We start from the raw sequence: 20,970 nt of genomic DNA on the forward strand, positions 1-20,970 counted from the left end.
ACATCTCTGCTGCTATTGGGGGGCTTATAGTAAACACCCAACAAGGTGACTGCACCTTTCCTATTTCTGACTTCAGCCCATACTACCTCCAAGTAGTTTTGTTTTTGTTTTTACACTGTCCCCAACTTCCCTTGTCAGCCACCTTTCCCTTATCCTCCCCTTAGTATGTTAATTTTCCTTGGGTGGAATTCTACAATGCTTTCTGAATTACCCCAGAGACTCCTGCCATTGCTGCTTCACTGTCTTCTCGGCTCCTCTTCCAATCAACTCTGGCCAGCTCCTCCCTCATGTCTATATAGTTACCTGTATTCAATTGTAATAGCACTACATGTGATTCCAGCTTCTCCTTTTCAAACTGCAGGGTGAATTCTATTATATTATGGTGACCTCCCCCAGGGGTTCCTTCTCCTTCAGCTCCCTCATAAGGTTTTGCTCACTACACATCACCAAATGACAAAATTGTGTGCTCCCAAGCATGCTATAACATAAAGCTGCTCCAAAAAAATCTCATAGACATTCCACAAGTTCCTTTTCTCAAGATCCGCTACCAACTGATTTTCCCAGTCCATTGCATAATGAAACCCTCCATGATCATTGTAATAGTGCTTTACTATATCTTTTCTATTTCCTGATTAAGTTTTTCATATCCTGACTACTTCTAGAAGGCTTGTACGTTATTCACATGAGGGTCTTTTTACTTTTGCAGTTCCTAAACTCTACCCACAAAGATATTGTGCCTCCTGACTTGATATCACTTCTTGCTATCAATTTAATTTCATTTCTTACTCAAAAGGTAACCCCGCCTTTTCTGCTCACCTATCTGTACTTTCAATAGGAATGCATATCCTTGGATATTTAGCTTCCAGCCCTGATCCCTTGCAGCTACATCTCTGTGATATCCACAACATCACATCTGCCAATTTTAATCTGCGCAGCAAGCTCATTTACATTGTTTCATATCCTGAATGCATTTAAGTACAATTCCCTCAGTCCTATGTCGACTGTCCCCCTTCTCATAGTTGTCTCTTCACTTGCTGTGCCTGAAGTTAGATTCCTGACCCTTTCCATACTCTCTTGTCCTCCTACTCATAGTGAAAACTTTAGTAATCTCTGCTGAGCCTTCTCCCCTTTACCTTTTTCCATAACTCTCCACGTAATTGAACCCTTCCCCCCACCAGTTTAAAGCCCAATCTACAGCCCTAGTTATGATTTGCTAGGACTCCAGTCCCAACATGATTCAGGTGGAGCCCATCCTATCGGAACAGCTCCCCACTCCCCACCAAGTATTGGTGCCAATGTCCCATGAATTCAAACCGGTTTCTCCCTCACCAATCTTTTAGCCACGTGTGTACCTATTTAATCTTGTTGTCGCTATGCCAATTTGCTTGTGGCCCATGTAGTTTTGCTTTTTAATTTGGCCCCTAGCTGCTCATATTCCCTGAGCAGAACCTCTTTCTCCCTATGTCATTGTTGCCTACAAGGACCACAACAACCGGGCCTTCCCCTCCCTCTCCAAATTCCTCTGCAGCCCAGATGACATATCCTGAACCCACACACCAGGCAGACAACACAACCTTTGGGATTCTGAATCCTGGTCACAGTGGACAGTGTCTATTCCCCTAACTAAACTATCTCTGATTACAACTCCACTTCTCTTTTCTCCTCCCGTCTTGAATGGCTTCATCAAACATGGGCAGAATTAGCTGGAATTATGAATAAATAAGCAAAAGGTATGGAAGAAGACTGAATGCTGTTAGATTAAAGAACAAAAGCAGATCTTAAAGTAGGGTTAATTCAGAACTGACATCTACTTGAAGATATAAATCACCCCGCTGGATAGAAATACCTCTAGATCATAAACTGCAACACTTGACTGATATTTTAGTACTGCAAGCATTGCAGATCACACATGGTTCAGGTACAGAATAAATCTCTGCCCATACTGTCTAAATCCAAAGGGTTGCACATTTTGAATTCTGAGGAAGGGTCACCAGACCTGAAACATTAACTTTGATTTCTCTCCACAGATGCTGCTAGACTTGCTGAGCTTTTCCAGCAACTTCTGTTTTTGAGTTGCACTTCTTGTGCCTTTGTGACATTTTTGTTGGGTTTTTACTACAATATACCAATTCAATCATGACATAATCAAATTTGAACAAGGATTTTGATATTCAGCTTCTGCTGATTGATTAAAAACTTGAAAAATCTTTGCTTCCAGTTATGAGGATTAATTTTATATCAGTGAAGTATTGGGAATTTCAACTTAGTAAATTTTGCAGGTTTTATTACAGTTTAGGGAAATACGTGAATTTTGGACACTAACAGAGTCGCAGGCTATGTTAGGTATTGAATTGAATTGACTTGAATTAGTTTTACTGTCACACGAACTCAGATGAGTGAAAAGTTTACGAGTTGTCACTTATGGTGCCGTCTTGGATACAGGTATTTAGGTACAGATTCTTCAGTACAAATTCTTCAGAAAAAAATTTAGCAAAATAAAGAAATAAAAAGTCCAGCATCTCAGATCATAGGAATAAAACAGAAAATTAAAAAATAAAAAGTTCAGAACAATAGTCCTTCCAACCCATGCTGGCACCTAGTCTCCAAACCACGCCGGGCTTCACCTTGCACATCTCGAAGCCAGGAGATCATTCTGGAATCATCTTGAGGCCAGAAGTCTGTGTTGAGGCCATGCTGGACTGCCGAGAGACCACTGTGCTGAACCAGGAGACCACCATGCTGGACTAGAAGACCATCATGCTGGGCCAGGAGACCACCACGCCAGGCCGGGACACCACCACTCTAGATGGGGAGACATTGGTGTTGAGGCGAGAGGATACCACACTAGGTTGGAGTCTGCCCCACCAGACTTGGAGACTGCCACACCAGGGCAAAAAAAACCACACCAAGCCAGGGGACTGCCCTGCCAGGCTGAGAAACTGCATGCCGGCTGGAAAACCACCATGCCAGACTAAGAGGATGCCTCGCTGGATCTGCGCTGTGCTGTACCTGCCGTGTATGCATTTGCTGGGAAATGTCAAGGGAGTTTTGCTCTGTATCTAATCTATATTGTTCTTCTCTGAGCACGTTTGACTGAACAGACAGAAGATCTATTATTTCTCCATTGATGTTACGTGTAGTCTTTTTCCCAGAAATGATATTGGGTGAACAATGATTTGCCCAAACATAGACAAAACTACTATAAGAGACAAATTATGGTAATATTTCATAATTCATTAGGGTGAATCAAAGAGTGTCAAACTTTGGTACCGTGTAGAGTTCTTGTTCCTAAGTCATAGACTTAAGATGCTTCAGTGCATCATCTGGCTGATACATCAGTTCAGTGTTCTGAGAGTGTAATATTGATGGAGTTGCAGTTTTTACTAAATCCAAACCCTATTTTGCTTTTTTCAATATATGCTAAATATTCCACGCAACAATTTAAAAAGCAGGGTACTTCTTGGCCAATATCTAACCCACAACCTAAAATAATAAAGTGGATTAATCTGCTCATTATCACATTGCTGTTTGAGAGAGATTGCTGAATGTAAATTGGCCTCTGCATAATCACAAGAATGGCTACACTTCAAAAGTACTTAATTTGCTGCAGCACTTTGCAAATTTATGCATGGTCTGTATAAGTTAAGTCTGTATACTGAACATTTTAAACCCAGAAGCTATAATTTCAGAAGATGCAGCAAATTGACCTTCTATGTTGTTTTTCACCAGCTGTAAATGAAGGGTTAATGGGGAATAGGTGCTCTTGATTCAGTAGACATTTAGCTGTGCAGAATTATGCCCTGCATGCGCATCTTCTTTATATTTACACCCCCTTAAACTTACAGTTTTAAAAATCACTAGGGATTTTCCAAATATTTTCAATGTGCAGTTGTTATAACTTTGTTGGTGAGCTTTGATTTTCCATCTAAGTTATAGGAGGGTTGATATTAGGAGTTTGAGGAAATTGTTGTGCTTTTGTTTATTGTTTGAAATTGATAAACAAGAAAAGATCAAGGTCCATGTAGGTTTGCTGTTTGCCATCCTTTTAGTTGTATGATGCCAAATGAAGTAAACAGTCACATTCAGGCTTGTAGTATAAACATCCTGTTCAAAGCATTTGTTAGTCAGGGCCAGACTTAACTATTGGACAGAAATTTCACTGAACTTTAATTGGTTAATGCGGCGATCTGCTAAGTATCCGTTGTCATTCTGCTTTTTTGAATGAACAGAATTCAGTCAAAAAGCCCCTTATGGAGCTCTGTAACAAAAGTGCAAACTAACAGTTTACAGAAACTTAAAAAAATGAAACAAAATTACTAAATCAAAATAACATTGTTTGGGTGATGATGCGCCCCAGATTGTCACTCTGTATTGAGTCAGTTCATTTTAGAATGTTCCCTTGGGTTAGAGAGAGAGAAACTTAGTACAGCTGACAGTTTCTTTTGGGGCTGGGTTAGTTGACATTGTGAGGGTCCCTTGCTTTCTTTGACTCATGCTTGACCGACTCACCTGTTATGGATACTATGTCCCATCAAGTGTTAACACCTCCAAGACTGGAGGAAGAGGGAAGAAATAATAAAAAGAGTTGTAGATGGTTATGGCATAGTGGACCCATGAACTAGTGAATGAATGTTATGCAAATATCACATGACTGTGCATTTGTCATTCTCATTGCAGTTAGAGCAAAGTAGCTGTAGATTATCCCAGATAATTAGGCCATCTTTGACTTCCTGAAGAGTGCAAACAACTCAGACCTGCTGCTCAGGCAAGGCTGAATTCATTATCCAATTATTCTGGGTCCACCTACAACTCAGCACAAGAATGAAAGACAAGAAACAGGCTATGCAATCTTATGAAAACATTATGTCTCCATCCCTCAGTACCATTTACTTGGTTATTGCGTAAGTATTTGTGATGTTCCTGTGATGCTTTAATACTGGTTGGTAGGTGGGGTTAACTGCCTGAACAAAATTATTAGCACTTTTAAAAACAAAGCATTATTGGCACGTGCAGCGTGTGATCATACCAGACACACCTTTCTAACACTCCACCCACCAAGAATGCACAAACGAGCATTATTTAAACAGTTCAAATCTCAAAGCACAAAAATACTTCTAACTCCTACCAAACACATTCCCTTCCTGATATTTATTTAAAAAGCTCCCTGCCCAGGGGTCAAAGGTGGCAGTGAAAATCTTGCTTGCCAGTTCTTTTTCTCTGTTTTGTAGAGCTATAGCCAATTGTGAGCTGTATTTCTTCAAAATTCTTGTGTCTGGAGGATTGGAAAAGGCCATGTTAGAAAGAGACTCAAAATAGAAGAGGAAATTAAGAGAAAGAAGTCGCAGACACAGCAACATACCTGAACTCAATCATTTCATGTCTATCAATATCTTAAACAAAAACAGAAATGCTGGAGAAACTCAGCAAGACTAGCAGCCACTGGGGAGAAAAACCGAATTAACATTTCAAGTTCAACATAACTCTTCTTTAGAACTGTTTTTATTTCTGTTTTATTTCAAATTTCCAGCATCCACAGTATTTTGCTTTTATTTCTTAATACTTTAGTTTTTAACAGAGCTATACAGTTGCTGCTAGTTTCCATCTCTAGCTTGTTCTGGGTTAGCTGTCTCAGCTCAACTTGTGAAATTGACAAAGAGACCCTCCCTAAGTCCCCAGAGGACAGTTAAGTGCCAATCACATTGCTGTGAATCTGGAGTCACATGTAGGCCAGACCAAGTAAGGACAGCAGTTTCCTTCCCTAAAGGATATTAGTGAACCAGATGGGCTTTCCTGACAATCAACAGCATTACTTCATTATACTCCTAACTCCAGATTCCATGGCAGGCCTTGAAACCGGGTGCCCAGAGTTTGGATTAATAATCTAGCAATAATACCATTAGGCTATTGCCTCCCCCTTGTGAGTGATATTAATTAATAAAGTGAATTTAATAGTTCCTAAATGCAGGAAGAAATAATAGCACAATACACATGCACACAGATTTGGAATAAGAAATTAGTCCAAGAATGAGTATTTGATCAGAATATTTGATCATTACAGCCATTACATTGGCTGTAATGATCAGAGGCATACAGTACAGAAACAGACCCTTCGGTCCAACCAGTCCACGCTGACCATGCTCTCAAAAACTAGTCCCATCTGCCCGCATTTTCCCATATTCCTCCAAACCTTTCCTATTCATGCACCTATCCAATATCTTTTAAATATTATAATTGTACCTGCATTCACCACTTCCTCTGGCAGTTGATTCCACACATTAACCAACCTCTGTGTAAAAAAAAGGTTGCCCTTCATGTCCTATTTAAATCTTTCTCCTCTCACCTTAAAAATACACCCTCTAGTTTTGAACTCCCCCATGTTAGGGAAAATACCTTTGCTATTCACCATAGCTATGCCCCTCATAAATTTATAAACTTCTATAAGATCACCCCTCAACCTTCTACACTCCAGTGAAATAAGTCTTTTATAACTCAAACCTCTATTCTTAGCAACATCCTAGTAAATCTTTTCTTAACCCTCTCCAGTTTAACAATATTTTCCTTATAATAGGGCAACCAGAATTGAATACAGTACTCTAGAGGAGGCCTCACCAATATCTAATACAACCTCTACATGACTCCCAACTCCTATACTCAAAGGTCTGAGCAATGATGGCAAGCGTGCTAAACACTTTCTTAACCACTCAATTTATATGTGATGCAAACTTGAATGAATTATGTACCTGAACCCCAATGTTTCTCTGTTGTACAACATGCCCAGAACATTATCAGTTACTGTACAAGTCCTGCCCTGGTTTGTTTTACTAAAATACAATTCCTCGCATTTATCTAAAATAAACACCATCTGCAAATCCTCAGTCCACTGACCAAATTGATCAAAATTTCTTTATAATTGTAGATAGCCTTCTTCACTATCCACTATACTACCAATTTTGGTGTCATTCGCCAACTTACTAACCATGCCCCTTATATTCTAATCCAAATCATTTATATAAATGACAAACAAAAAGTTTGATAAGTGAAACAGCACTGATCATTGGCCTCCAGTCCAAAAAACACCCCTCCACCACCACTCTCTGTCTCAGTTAAGTTATTTTTGTATCCAATTCAACAAAGAAACCTTGCTGATAGTCTTTTGAAAAACTGGCACGGAAATTATAGGTCTTATTGAAGAATGGAAAAGCTGTAGTAGATGGGATTCCAGAGAAGATTTTAAACTTGGCGGAGCAGAGCTTACCTGTCATCTCCATCAAATGTTCCTGGAAATCTGGAAAAATCTCAGTGATATGGCCATCATCAATGTTTTCAAGAAAGGAGACAAACTAGACTGCAGGAAGTAACAACGAATTTCCCTATGGAGATATGTGCATGATTTTCACTGTTGAGTAACTCCAAGAAATAGCAGGAATAACACCAACCACTCTACATGACCTACATTGATCTTACCAAAGTTTTTAACTTAGTCAGTCATAAAGTCGTTGAATAATACAGCACGGAAACAGACCCATCCAACTCATCTGTGCCAACCATACATCCCAATCTGACCTAGTCCCATTGCCAGCATTTATTCCTTCCTATTCATATACCCATCCAGATGCCTTTTAAATGCTGTGATTGTACCTGCCTCCAGAAGACCCCTGTCAAAGGCAAGCAGTCCAGAAAAATTCATTAAAATCCTCTGTCCCCTTCATCAGCTTCCTTAAGTTGTCTTTTGCTTGCTCTTTGATTCTCCGGCAACATAGTGATATCAATGTTAAAGTGTCTGAGTTTACAGGCAACAATGGCAGTTCTTCATTGGGATCATTGTCCTGCTCATTATCCATTTCCCTCTGTACCTCAATAGCACCACTACCAGGTGGATTCCTATCCACTTGCGAGGCATTACCATTTCCTCATCAGCAACTTATTTCTAATGCAGTAGCATTCAGGGGCAGCTTCTGTCTCAATTTTTATGTGAGAGATCTGAGCCAGTGTTTTTAACAATTGTTCAGTTTGTTGTGCTGCTATCAAAGAAACTCCATTCATTCCTCAATGAGATGTTCTAGACTTCTGAAGATTTCAGATAACCAGACCAGAGTGTTACATTTGCAGTGCCACCTCAGCCTCCACTGGCTGAGGTTGTCTGGCCATGCATATTAACACAGTCAGAGAAAATGCCAGACACTTTCTCTTGCAGCTTTTTGTTCCCCCAGCTGGTTCAGTAAGTTTCTCAGTGACTACTGGAGATGTTGTCAACTTTGATCCCACCAGGTTTTTGACATTGTTCATAGACAGAGTGGGGACAACTTCTATGGTGTTGACACAAGGGCATATTCAAGATGCACTTGGAAAAAGGGAGTGGTATGTGCTCTCCTTCATTTCCTTTCACCAGCACTTTGGCACTTCCTGCATTCGTTGGTGGGAAAGTGATAAACTTTTCCAGCAGTACAATTTGGCTGATCCTGGTACCTCTCACCTTACCCTGGGGAAGTCTGGCCATTTTTCCTTTAGATGCAAATCTGCAGTAATCCTAAAGTATTAATTTGCCTCACCTGCACTCTCAGGAGCGTTTTCACAGAGATTTTCAGATGCAATCAGAACCTGACCTCTCTCTTATGCTCTCTGACTCCCCCATTCTCCATATGAAGTTTACTCCCTGATGTATCTCATTCATTTTTTTTCTGAAGTCTTCAGCAATGTGCTCCAGAAGACCTGATGTTTCAGTAGCCAAAATACATAGGCTTCTGGATTTCACTTTCCATTTCAGCACCACTCTTTTGATCCTGAAAAGGAGTCCCAGCATTTCACTCTCCCATGGGTGCTCAGTTTCCATCACTTTCCTCACTTCCAACCTTTCCAGTTGGTCAGAGGTGACTAAACAAGGGTTTGTATGCGAAGAGGGACTTGTGGATCAGCTCATAATCCTCAGCCAGTAACTATGACTCTTGTAGATGGTTCTCCCAATAGACCCTTCTCTGGCTAGTTACCTCTGTGGCAATTTTAAACGTGATTTTGCTTGCCTTAGCAACAATTGTGTCTCCCTGCTGGCCCTGTCAGAAACAGCAATAGCATTTACTATTGGCTGAGCAAACATCTGAGAAAAATCACAACATGAGAAGAGTTCTACAGGGTACATGGACCAGGATACTTAGCAGTGCAAGGTATCACTTACCAAAGGAAAGCAAAAAATGGAGGGTTTGAATGTCCCCCATCAACCCACATGGCATGCATCCTGGATCAACAATCTCCCCGCAGTTGCGTTATTGCAGTGCCCTGTGAAAAATGCCAACTGTCACACAAGTTCCAGCCGTTATATTAGCACTGGTAAAAAGTCCATTTCCACACAGACAGATGAAATATAAGAGAGATTCAAGAGACTACAATACCTTCCCTACACAGATCAGGAATTCCTGTGGATGTAGACAAGCCTATTATAGATGAAACCATATAGGCAACCCACCCATTGGAGGTTAATAGCATTATTAAGTCACAGATCTTTTATAATAAAAATTATAAACAATAGAGAACAAAAACTTTGATTGATAAGGTTGACAATACTACCGGTGACTAAACAATCGGTGATGTGGAGGTGCCGGTGTTGGACTGGGTTGGACAAAGTCAAAAGCCACACAACACCAGGTTATAGTCCAATGGATTTATTTGAAAACACTAGCTTTCGGAGCACTGCTCCTTCATCAGAGCACTCGATGAAGGAGCAGCACTCCAAAAGCTAGTGTTTTCAAATAAACCTGTTCGACTATAACTCGGTGGTGTATGATTTTTGACCTTAAACAATCGATATGACGGCATTTACAGTACCAGGCATTATCAAGCTGATGTGCGACAGGATGGTGATACATTACCTCAGCGGAGAATTGTTTTGCATGTTCTGTAACCCCCTACTCTTGATAATCGGCAACTTTTGAGTCTACTTGGCTGAGAAACACCAAATAGGAAAAATTCAAATAAGATGTTCCAAGTGTCAGAAAAGAGGAGAATGCCATGCAATGGCCTGTCATGATGCAAAATGAAATGAGGAGGGCCAGCCAAACAACTAGGAGCCTGTGCATGCACTAAGTGTGAGTTCACATTTTCATCAGAAATTGGCCTTGGCTAACATGAGTGACATAGACATGCAGAGCAAAGCAATGAAAGTCCTGGAGACCCTAAAAGCCAATTCAAGTCCAAGAAGAAGAAATTATAAGTGAACAGAAGAAGAAACAAATCATCTTTGACAAATGAAATAGTAATTTGTGGTATGTTCACATATAAATAAAAAGATTCTAAGCACGTTTACAGCTAAAACACCGATAAGCACAGAATGTTACAGAATATCCAAGTGGCAGCCCAAACACCAATGCCTGTAGCTCCTGAAGAGGAAAACCTAGAGATTGGTCCAATTAATAAAGCCCAAATGGAGATTACCCAATGAACCAAAAGGGCACCTGCAACTTTAAACATCATGACATTGATAATAAAACTCACTCAGGCTGAAGAACTGTTAAATAAGAAAGGTGACGCGTGATGTAAGAGCTCTGGGATTAAGACTCATGGAAAGCATCGCAAACTTCCTAATCAGTGTGAATGAACCCCCTAAAATTACTCCAGGGCCAAGTAAAGGAAAGGCAGGAAAGTATAAAAGATATGGATGCGTGAAGAATATTCATAGAATTCATAGATCCCATTGGTGTGAAAAAAATCAATGGACAGATGAAAAATCATAGTTCAGGGAAACGTAATTACTGTTTAAGAATGATAAGCAGCAACAGGCCCAGATGAAATTGGAAGATATCCACTGTGGTGATGTTATATGTCTACCCAGACTCTTCTCCCTATGGTTAAAGTCAAGCACAAGTCTGCATTCACTTAAAAAGTGTCGGACAGTCCTGATTCTGAAACAGACAATATGGAATGCTTGAAAAATATTGATAACTGGAAGCACATTCAATTGGTCCCATTCTGTTTCATATGTTATGGCAAAATTACAGCAAAAAGCAAATTATAGCATAAACCCCAGGCAGAAGAAATTTTTTTTAACATTGAAGCCAGCTATAACAAAAACACCACACTCTTGGAGATCATTATAGATTTAGATGACTTACAGTGTGGAAACAGGCCCTTCGGCCTAACAAGTCCACACCGACCCTCCGAAGAACAACTCACCCAGACCCATTCCCCTACACCTAACACTACGGGCAATTTAGCATGGCCAATTCACCTAACCTGCACATTTTTTGGACTGTGGAAGGAAACCAGAGCACCAGGAGGAACCCCATGCAGACACAGGGAGAATGTGCAAACTCCACACAGACAGTCGCCTGAGGTGGGAATTGAACCCAGGTCTCTGGCACTGTGAGGCAGCAGTGCTAACCACTGTGCCACCCACATGGTTTTAGTTTTTATTGTCACGTGTACTCAAGTACAGGAGTCTAGTGAAAAGTGTACAATGTTGCCATTCCTGGTGACATATTAGATACAAAAATAGAAAAATAAAGAAATAAATTTAAAAATTCAATACTATAGTTCGTCTTAATATAAAGTAGAAAAATAAAGAAATAATATTAGAAGCTAAACATGACAGACCTTTCTTAAGCTATGGGTCTGCAGATGCTCCACACTGGGCTTTTCCCACAAGGGCTTGCTCATCCCTGTACTGTGTACACTTTCACCTGTGCTAGGATAAGTCTCACCTTGGCTCACCAGCCACAATACCGCCCACCACAGCTTTGCTCGACAGCTATTTCACCTCTGACCTCCGCTGGCCACCATCTGGGCTCACCAGGTTTCACTTGCAAGTGCTGTTTCACTGCTGACTACCACCTGGAATCGTCAGACTTCACCACATTCAAAATCTGTGGAAATAATAACTTGGATACAGTGAAAGAACTGCGCAATTTCAAGGTCCTAAAGGAGATTGAGACCTTTCCAGAGAAAGAAAAGCAAAAGCCATAACAGAAATAGATAAGTCTATGAGTCAACCTGGTCCAGAACAAATATTAAAAGGAGGCAGTACCACAGACCAACTACAAAGCACAGAGGGAATGGGAACTGCCTAAATGGTTGGAATTTAAATGTCAGGGATCTGGGATCAAATATCATAAAAATGATAAGGTCTTAAATTCTTATCATTCAACATCATATAGTATTAAAACATCGAGGCTGATCATTAGCTTGTTGTAATCTATACCCCACTAGGACCATCCTATCAAGAGATAGACCATACATATGTAAGGAGAGTTAAAGATTTGAGGCCCCACTGGAAACATGAGTCCACATATCTGGAAACTGTCCATTCATTAAAAATGCATGGATTAAATGACACAATAAAATCATGTCAAAACTACAACAGTTAGGACATTGTTTAGTGAACCGTGGCTGAAAGACAAAGACGACTCATTATCAAAGCCTGATTTGATATTTATGAAAGAACGTGTGACTGCAGTGGTGGACATTACAACTCAGGACAACAATAAAACATTTGGAATAAATTTCAGTTGAAAAAAATGAAAAGTTATGAACATCTAGGCCAGGAGATAAAGGAACTGACAGGAGTCTTCGAGCCTGTGCAACTCGGTTTCATCGGGAAGTGGTTTGAGTTGAATAACACCTTCATGCTGTTCCTGGGAGTACAGAGAAACAAATCCTTTCCTCAGGATGTATCAAGATTAACCATTTCTCTGATGATTGAACTTTTTTCAAATATTTACCAGCAGGTGAAAGAATAACTGAATCTATCCGGCTTTCTGCCATGGACGTCAAAACTAATCCTACGGTGCCAGGGTTCAGTGTTATGTTCAAGGACAGTTAATGTTGACACCAGTACTGTGAATTATAAAATTTGGTGGTAATAAAACACATGTTTAGTGTTTGGAAGTTTAATTCTTAACTTCATATTCAATGTTATAAAGTTTGGTGTTTAAATTTTAATGTTAATAATGAAGTAATTAATGATCCTGGATACATGCAACAAATGGAACCTCAGTTGATGTTAATGTTCTCAAACAACTAATCCCAACTGCTCTCAGTTCTTTGTCCTAACTATTGGTGAGTATCCCTGCTTGGTGAATTGGACTTTTTAGTCTTTCTTGATGTGACACATAGCCTCACAGCACCATAGACTCGGGTTTGATTTCACCCTCAGGTGACTGTGTGGAGTTAGTTCATTCTCAGCATGTTCTGCATGGGTTTCCTCTGGGTGCACCAGTTTCCTCCCACAGTCCAATGATGTGCAGGTTAGGTGGCTTGGCCATGCTAAATTGCCCATAGTGTCCATGGATGTGCAGGCTAGGTGAGTAGGCCATGGGAAATGCAGGGTTATAGTGATAGGATAGGGTGTGGGTCTGTGTGGGATGCAATTTGGAAGATCAGTGTGGCCTTGATGGGTTGAATGGCCAGCTTCCACACTGAAGAGATCCTATCCTATGAGCTCCATAATATGCTGATGGAAGTAGACATGTTTGTCAGGCTGACTGAGCTTGGAGGACACCACTTGAGTGAAGACAATTGCATAGCTTCATTCAGGCCATATCCTCAACAGAGGAACTCTAGGTCATATAGAAATGGGGAGAATGTGCAAACTCCACACAGATGGTAGAGAACATTTTACAAGGTCCACCCTCACTCGTCGTTTATCTGGATGACATGCTAATAACAGTGAGGGCTAGTAAAGAGCATTTGATGAATTTGGAAGAGTCCCTAGACATTTCTCCAAGGCGGGCATATACCTCGGAAGGGAAAATATGCATTCCAGTAACCCCTAAGTGACCTACTTTACTGTAGAATCAACAAGACCGGGTTGTACCTGTTGGAAGATAAAGTGAGGGTAATCAAAGGTGCCCCAGCTCCCATGTCTGTACTGGAGGTTAGGTCTTTCCTTGGATTGGTGAATTATTATGGAAAGTTCATAGATAACCTGGCCTCCATTCTGGCACACTAATATCTGCTCTTGAAAAAGGGTCAGCCTTGGAAATGGTCTCATAGCCAAGACATAGCCTTTAGGGAAGTGAGGAAGCAGTTATCATCGTCTATGGTGTTGGCACATTATGATCCCAAGTGAGATCTGGTGCTGACATTTGATGTCTCCCCATATGTAGTGTTGTCTCATGGAAGGCCTAATGGAGAGGATTGTCCATTAGCATATACATCCTGGACTTTGGCAGATTTAGAATGCAAATGTGCCCAGATAAAGAAGGAAGGTTTGGCGTTCATCTTTAGTTTGAAAAAGTTCCAATACCTTTATGAATGTAAATTTGTAATAGTAACTGACCACAAATACCCACTAGGGGTATTCAAAGAGGATAAGGCTGTGCCACCCATAGCTTCAGGTTGAATTCAGCAGTGGTTTCTTATCCTAAGTGCATACAATTACAGGTTGGAATACCATCCGGGAGGCCAATTATCAAATGCGGATGCCTTGAGTGCCTCCCTCTGGCAGATACATCACTGGGGTGCTACCACTCGAAGAGTCGTTTTTCATTTTAAACTTGCTGGACACGCTTCTGCTCACCACCGACAATATTAGACTCTGGGCACAAAACTAAAACAGCTGGTGATGATGGGGGAAACAAAAGGGGTATCATAACCAGAATTAAAACTTTTCCAGACCTGGTGAGACCAGATCATCGCAGAGGACAGCATTGTATTATGGGGATAAAGAGTCAATCTCCTGAAGGATGCCACCAGATACCAGCTGAACTCCACCAGGGTCATCCAGAAGTGTTCGAGATGAAGATGTTGGTGAGAAGTTATGTCTGATGGCCAGGATTGAATGTAGACATAGCCATATTGGTGGGGCAGTGCCCAGAGTGCCAACAAATACAAAACTTATGACTAGCAGCTCCACCACATTCATGGAAATGGCCAGGTAAATCCTAGATTCAGTTACACGTTGACAATGCTGGTTCTTTCATGGGCTCAATTTTCTTGGTCATCGTGGACGCTGACCCAAAGTGGTTGGAGCCTGAATTCAGTTATCAAACACCAAACGACAATAGAAAAGTTGCAAGCACTTTTTGCAATACACTGGCACCTGAAAATTGAAATTATAGACAACGAGCCATTATTTGCCAGCAGGAAAGTCAGGTATTTCCTAAAGTCGGGCAGTGTATAACTATAGGTCCATACCATTCATCATTCAATGGGTCTGACCAAAAGAGTAGTCTAAACTTTGAAGATGAGCTTTCAGAAACAGCCTACAGCTTCACTTGCTAACCAAATAGGAACCGGGAGAGTTTGATATCAGACCACATCTCCCGCACTACAGGCTTTAGCTCCAATAGAGAAGACTCCACACCAGGTTAAATCTGATCTTCCCAAACCTGGGATGGTTGGTGAAACGGTATCACGAGCGCCAATGCCAGACATAAGTCTCTCCTAAGTGAGAGAAACCAGTTATTTCCAGGGACAAAATTTGTCACAGAAACTATAGAAATGGCCGGCATGGTTAAATGGCATGGTCAACACAAGGTCAGGCCCTATTACATACAAAGTTTGGATAGTTGAAGTGCTCCTGAATAAGCCTGTAGACAATATGAAATCTGTAAACTCGCAAACAGGGCTGGAGAAAACTATATATAGCCCCTCAGTACAGCTGGAAAGGCCAGCGGAACCTGTGAGTTCTCCCCCTCCATCTAGCATTGAAGAAACCTTAACATCTGAGATGGACACAGTGAATGTCACAGCCTTGATGTCTTTACTGCCTGAAGAAAGAATGAGTTCCTTCCAGATGTTCTGAGCACAAGAGGTGGCCTATGGTCCATTACATGCTGCCAGTATCCGAGGCTGAGGTGGAGGAACCAGACCTGGTGCGAAAATGCCTCAGCAGAGGCTACAAGAACAGGCATACATCCCTGGACTTAGTGGGGGATGGATGTAGTGATTGTAATGATGTCAGCCAGGTGGATCTCAAAATATGAGTTCCCTGATTGAGGCTATTAACCCGAGTGTCCTGGCTGACAGATATAAACAGGAGTATCAGAAGTTCTGTTCAATCTGAGATCTGGCTCTGAGGAAGCCAGACAAGGGTCAAGTACTTTGCACATGTGAACAAATGGTGACTTGGTGATGTGGAGTTAGTTCAGAGAGTGCTTGCATATCACAATGAGCAATGTCACCATTGACATTAGGCTCCATGAAATATACCTGCAAGGAAAGTGAAAGGGTCAGAAAATAAATTTAAACCTAGGCTACAGAGGTAAGAAAACCTCAGAATTTACTTAAGCTTAAAACAGCTAAATTTAAATAAATATAGTGGAAGAGGCTAGCTGACAAAATGTCGGAAAAATTAAAGGTTTCAAAGGACTGTGGCTCACTGATCAAGCCATAATTTCAACAGGAAGAATTATAATAGCTGCACCAGAAAAGGTTTTTTAAAAAAAGTCATGTGGAAGAAAATGCTTGATATTTCAGATCATGAAAGTTGGAAAAGTGTCCACTTTATCTGGGAAGAAGTGGGAAAGCTCCATTTTGGCTGCAGGATGTGAGAAAACTGTTGATTAGTGATAGCCACCATTTGGAAAACAGGAAAAATTGGATAGGGAACCAAACTCCAGTAAGCAGTACAGATATACCATATTATAAAGAAATAGAAAAAGAAAAGAGTCAAACGGCCAAGAGACCTACTCTTGTTCCTTGTTCATGTGTTCATAAAACATCCAGGAGACTATAGAAATGTTTGAAGATGTCCTAAATCTATTGATAATTAGTTCAATGTAAGAAAAAGTGAAATTCTTGAACGAGAAAGATTTGCCAGAAGAATTTAGCTTCCAGGAGAATTTGTAGACAATTTCATCAAGGGCTTCTACAGATTAAGGAAAACCTCTGAATTTGGCCTTTGAAAGAAAATTCAGAAAGATATATAGAGACTTCCTGAGAGGAGAAGATCAACAGTACCTCAAGCGGATAACAAGGTCTATTCACTTTTTAAGGTATGGACAACCTAAGGAGGCAAGAGGCATGCCTCCACAGAGAACAAGCCAATACCTGATGCAAAAATCAGTACCAGCACTGTTGAACAACAAGGGCACACAAACACGGACAATATCCAGCCGTCATGAAGGAACGCACATTTGCAGAAATGTAGGTCACTTCCAAAAGATGTGCAAAAGTAAGACAAAGTTTCTCAAAGTAAGTCCTAGTGGTCATACATGCAATGACATCTACAAAATAGAACACCCACTACATTTAGAAAAGCAATTGCATTTGAAAAGATACCTACATTGGAGATGATATTAGAGGCATTCCTAGGAGAGCTTACTAATGCAAACAAGCCAGAAGAGGTGGAATTTGTCAATGTCAATGCATAGCTTTTGATTTTGTTCTTTATTCAGAAGCAAGTATTACTGTCCTGTTTGAACATCAATTACCATGATTGAAACAGAAGTTATACCCTTCCAAGATATGACTACATGACATAGGTGGAATCACTATCAGAAGCATGAATGCTGCAAGTTACACTATGACATTATGCACATTAGAAAATTGAAAATGTGTCTCTTGCTCACAGCTGACCAACTTTATGTCTGAGTCTGCATGGATATAATGACCTCAACATAAACACAGGTGACCAAAGGGCCTGTTTTTATGCTGTATGCCTTTATGATTCAATATTTGCCTGCACTTGGAGTATTGTGAACAGATCTGCACTACACATTAAGAAGGACATATTGGCCTTGGAAAGAATAAAACATAGGTTTATAAAAATGATACCCGATCTTCAGGAATTATGTTATGAGGAGAAATTATACAAATTAGGCCTGTTTTCTCTAGAAATTTGAAGGTTATTGGATGATCTGATCAAAGGCTTCTAGAGAGGCAAAATATTTAAAAAGAACCTGAGGGGTAACCTTTTCATGCAGAGGGTGGTGTAAGTGTGGAATGAGCTGGCAGAGGAAGTGGTGGAGGCTGGTACAATTACAACATTTAAAAGGCATCTGGATGGGTATATGGAAAGGAAGGATTTAGAGAGATATCCGTGCTGTATAACTCTATGAATCTATTCAAAGTTTGTGAGAAGATTTGTAGCTCGGGTGCTCGTTGTTGTGGTTCTGTTCGCTGAGCTGGGAATTTGTGTTGCAGACGTTTCGTCCCCTGTCTAGGTGACATCCTCAGTGCTGTGAAGCACTTCTGTGATCTTTCCTCCGGCATTTATAATGGTTTGAATCTGTCGCTTCCAGTTGTCAGTTCCACCTGTCTGCTGCAATGGCTGGTCCAGATCGATGTGCTTATTGATTGAATCTGTGGATGAGTGCCATGTCTCTAGGAATTCCCTGGCTGTTCTCTGTTTGGCTTGTCCTATAATAGTAGTGTTGTCCTAGTCGAATTCATGTTGCATCAAGACACTATTCAGAAAGGCCACAACACACTGCAGCACACCAGAACTGCAACGGACAGCTGGAACTGACAACAACAAACCACTACAAATGCCGGAGGAAAGATCACAGAAGCACTTCACAGGATGCTCCCAAACACTGAGGATGTCACCTAGACAGCGGACGAAACGTCTGCACCACAAATTCCCAGCTCGTCGAACAGAACCACAACATCTATGAATCTATATGTTATTAGAAGATTTGGAGGGGATAGTAAACTTCCCAGAGAACATCTGGGCCAGAAGTTGTCTAACCATTGCTCCTGGAACAAATCTAGAGCAACCAGTAAAACCACCTGCATCTACCTATTGCCTTCCCAGCTACTTTTCCCCCAGTCCCACCCCCACCCTCCTATTAATCTCTCAGCCCCCTACCCCCACCACATTTCTGATGAAGAGCTTACACCCACAACATCATTACTCCTGCTCCTTGGATGCTGCCTGACCTGCTGTGCTTTTCCTGTGCCACATTTTTCGACTCTTCCCAGACTAATGGCAGAACTCAAACAACTGAAGCAGTCCAGTGACATCACTTACTTTGGAATAAGACAGCTGTCAACAGAAAGGAAATCACATACTTGACAGGACTGGTGGATGTGTTTAATCATCTGTTTTCTAAAACAGAGCAGATAATGCCAGTGGCAATGATTATGCTGAGTGAGCAGCAATCTTTCAGTCCCATAACTGAGAATCTGAAAAGGTTTACATCAGCAGGCAAACAGTAAATAAAATCACCAAATTTATGCAGCAATTAAAGTGTTAAAATTTAAAACAGAACAAAACAGTATGAGAATGTGAAATGTCACCAGGAGCATATTCTCAGATAACATGTCAAATAATGGGAGGTGTGAAATATCCTTACTACCCCAGTAACTGTGATGCTGTTTACTTCAAATTAAACCTCTTGAAAGAGGGATTAGTTATGATTCTCAAGATTTTCTAAAATATAAGACTTAACAATAAACAAAACAGTTAGGATTTGGTGGGATACAAGGAGAAAATTCTTAAAACTAGAATTTAATTTTTAAAATCACATGTCAGAACACAGCAACAATTTGTTTTTGACTGTGGAGAGTTGAGTTTCCTGAGCTGGAACTCCTCTTACAAGTTGAGACAAGAATGCTTCATCCTATTAAGAAAATGTACTGGACTATGAGTATAACCTTCTTCGCATATTTGTTTCAATATCTGATTACTTCATTAGGTAGTTTTAAAGACTGTGAAACTAAAGTTAAATTGTCATGTGAAGACAAAGTTTAATTACCATATACTCTATGATATAGTAATCCAGATTTCATTCTTACAACAAAAATTCATAAGCAAGTCATAAAAAAATTGCAGTTGTATGCTTAATTCCTGACAAAAAAACATGAACAGATAACAATATCCTACAATTTGGATTATATGGACTAATATTGATTAATTTAGGCAAGTTGTTTTTGCTATAATATACCTATACATATATTCTATCCAGAGCTAATTTTGCTGGTCTGGCACCTCCTGAACAACACTCCTTGTAATTGCCAGGTCTCCCAGCACACTGATTGTGGCATTGACTTCCAGTCCCTGAATTTGTGCCCATGCGTGGGCCTCAGAGTCCCACACAGCCAGTAGGAAAGTTAGGCGGAATGCCAATCCTAACGAGTAGCATTTCACTGTAGGACACCTTGTATAGGTGGTAATTAATATAATCATCTAAAGTTTCTTGTTGTTGAGGTTTTAGGTTAACAATAAATTTGCCTGAATAAGTCTAATTTGCCAGGAACATAAAGATAGGAGAACCATTGACAAAACAACTACAATGGGTGAGAGAGAGACAGAAAAGAAATGAGTTACACATGTCTAATAGGAGCACGACAAATATCCATAATCTCAGGACATATTCAAGAAGAACTTGTCTGATCTAAAGCATCCACGAGACTCAATGCTAAATCTGTTTCTCTCTCTCCACAGGTGCTGCCAGACTTGCTGAACTTCTCCAGCATTCTTTGAGTTTGTCCCATAATGAGAACATTTATTTTGGAGATATTTGGGAAGGAATATTGATTTCCATGTTTGAAGAAATCACTTCAAATAAGTGGAGTGGGAATTTTTACTGAAGAGGGTACAGCCTTAATTTAACATCTTATCTGAAAGCTGGTATGTCTAAAGTGCTTACTTCCTCATTCTGCATTCAAATGTGAGCCCACATTATATTTTCAAATCATGGGAAAAAAATGATCCCACTAGTGGAATACAATATAATGAGAGAGCACATATTTAAGATAATAGTCAAAAAGAAGCAATGGCGACACAAGGCAAAACATTTTCACAAAGTGAATTGTTAATATTTGGAATGTGCCGCCTAAGCTTATGATGGTAGCAGGTTCAATTGAGTCATTCTAAAGCAAAGTAGACTGTCACCTGCAAAGGATGACCGAGAGGGTTATGGGGAGACGCCAGGGAAATGGTACATTTTGAAAGCTGGTACAGAGACAACAGGCTGAATAGCCATCTTCTGTGCTGTAACAATTGCGATTCCAATGCTTGACATGATTCATTCATTTTCACTTTAAGTTAAAAGGGTTACATTTCAGTTCCACCCCAAAGATTTCAGCATCAATGAG

This window comes from Hemiscyllium ocellatum, chromosome 37, assembly GCF_020745735.1.
Source record: "Hemiscyllium ocellatum isolate sHemOce1 chromosome 37, sHemOce1.pat.X.cur, whole genome shotgun sequence".
In the NCBI taxonomy this organism is placed as follows: Eukaryota; Metazoa; Chordata; class Chondrichthyes; order Orectolobiformes; family Hemiscylliidae; genus Hemiscyllium; species Hemiscyllium ocellatum.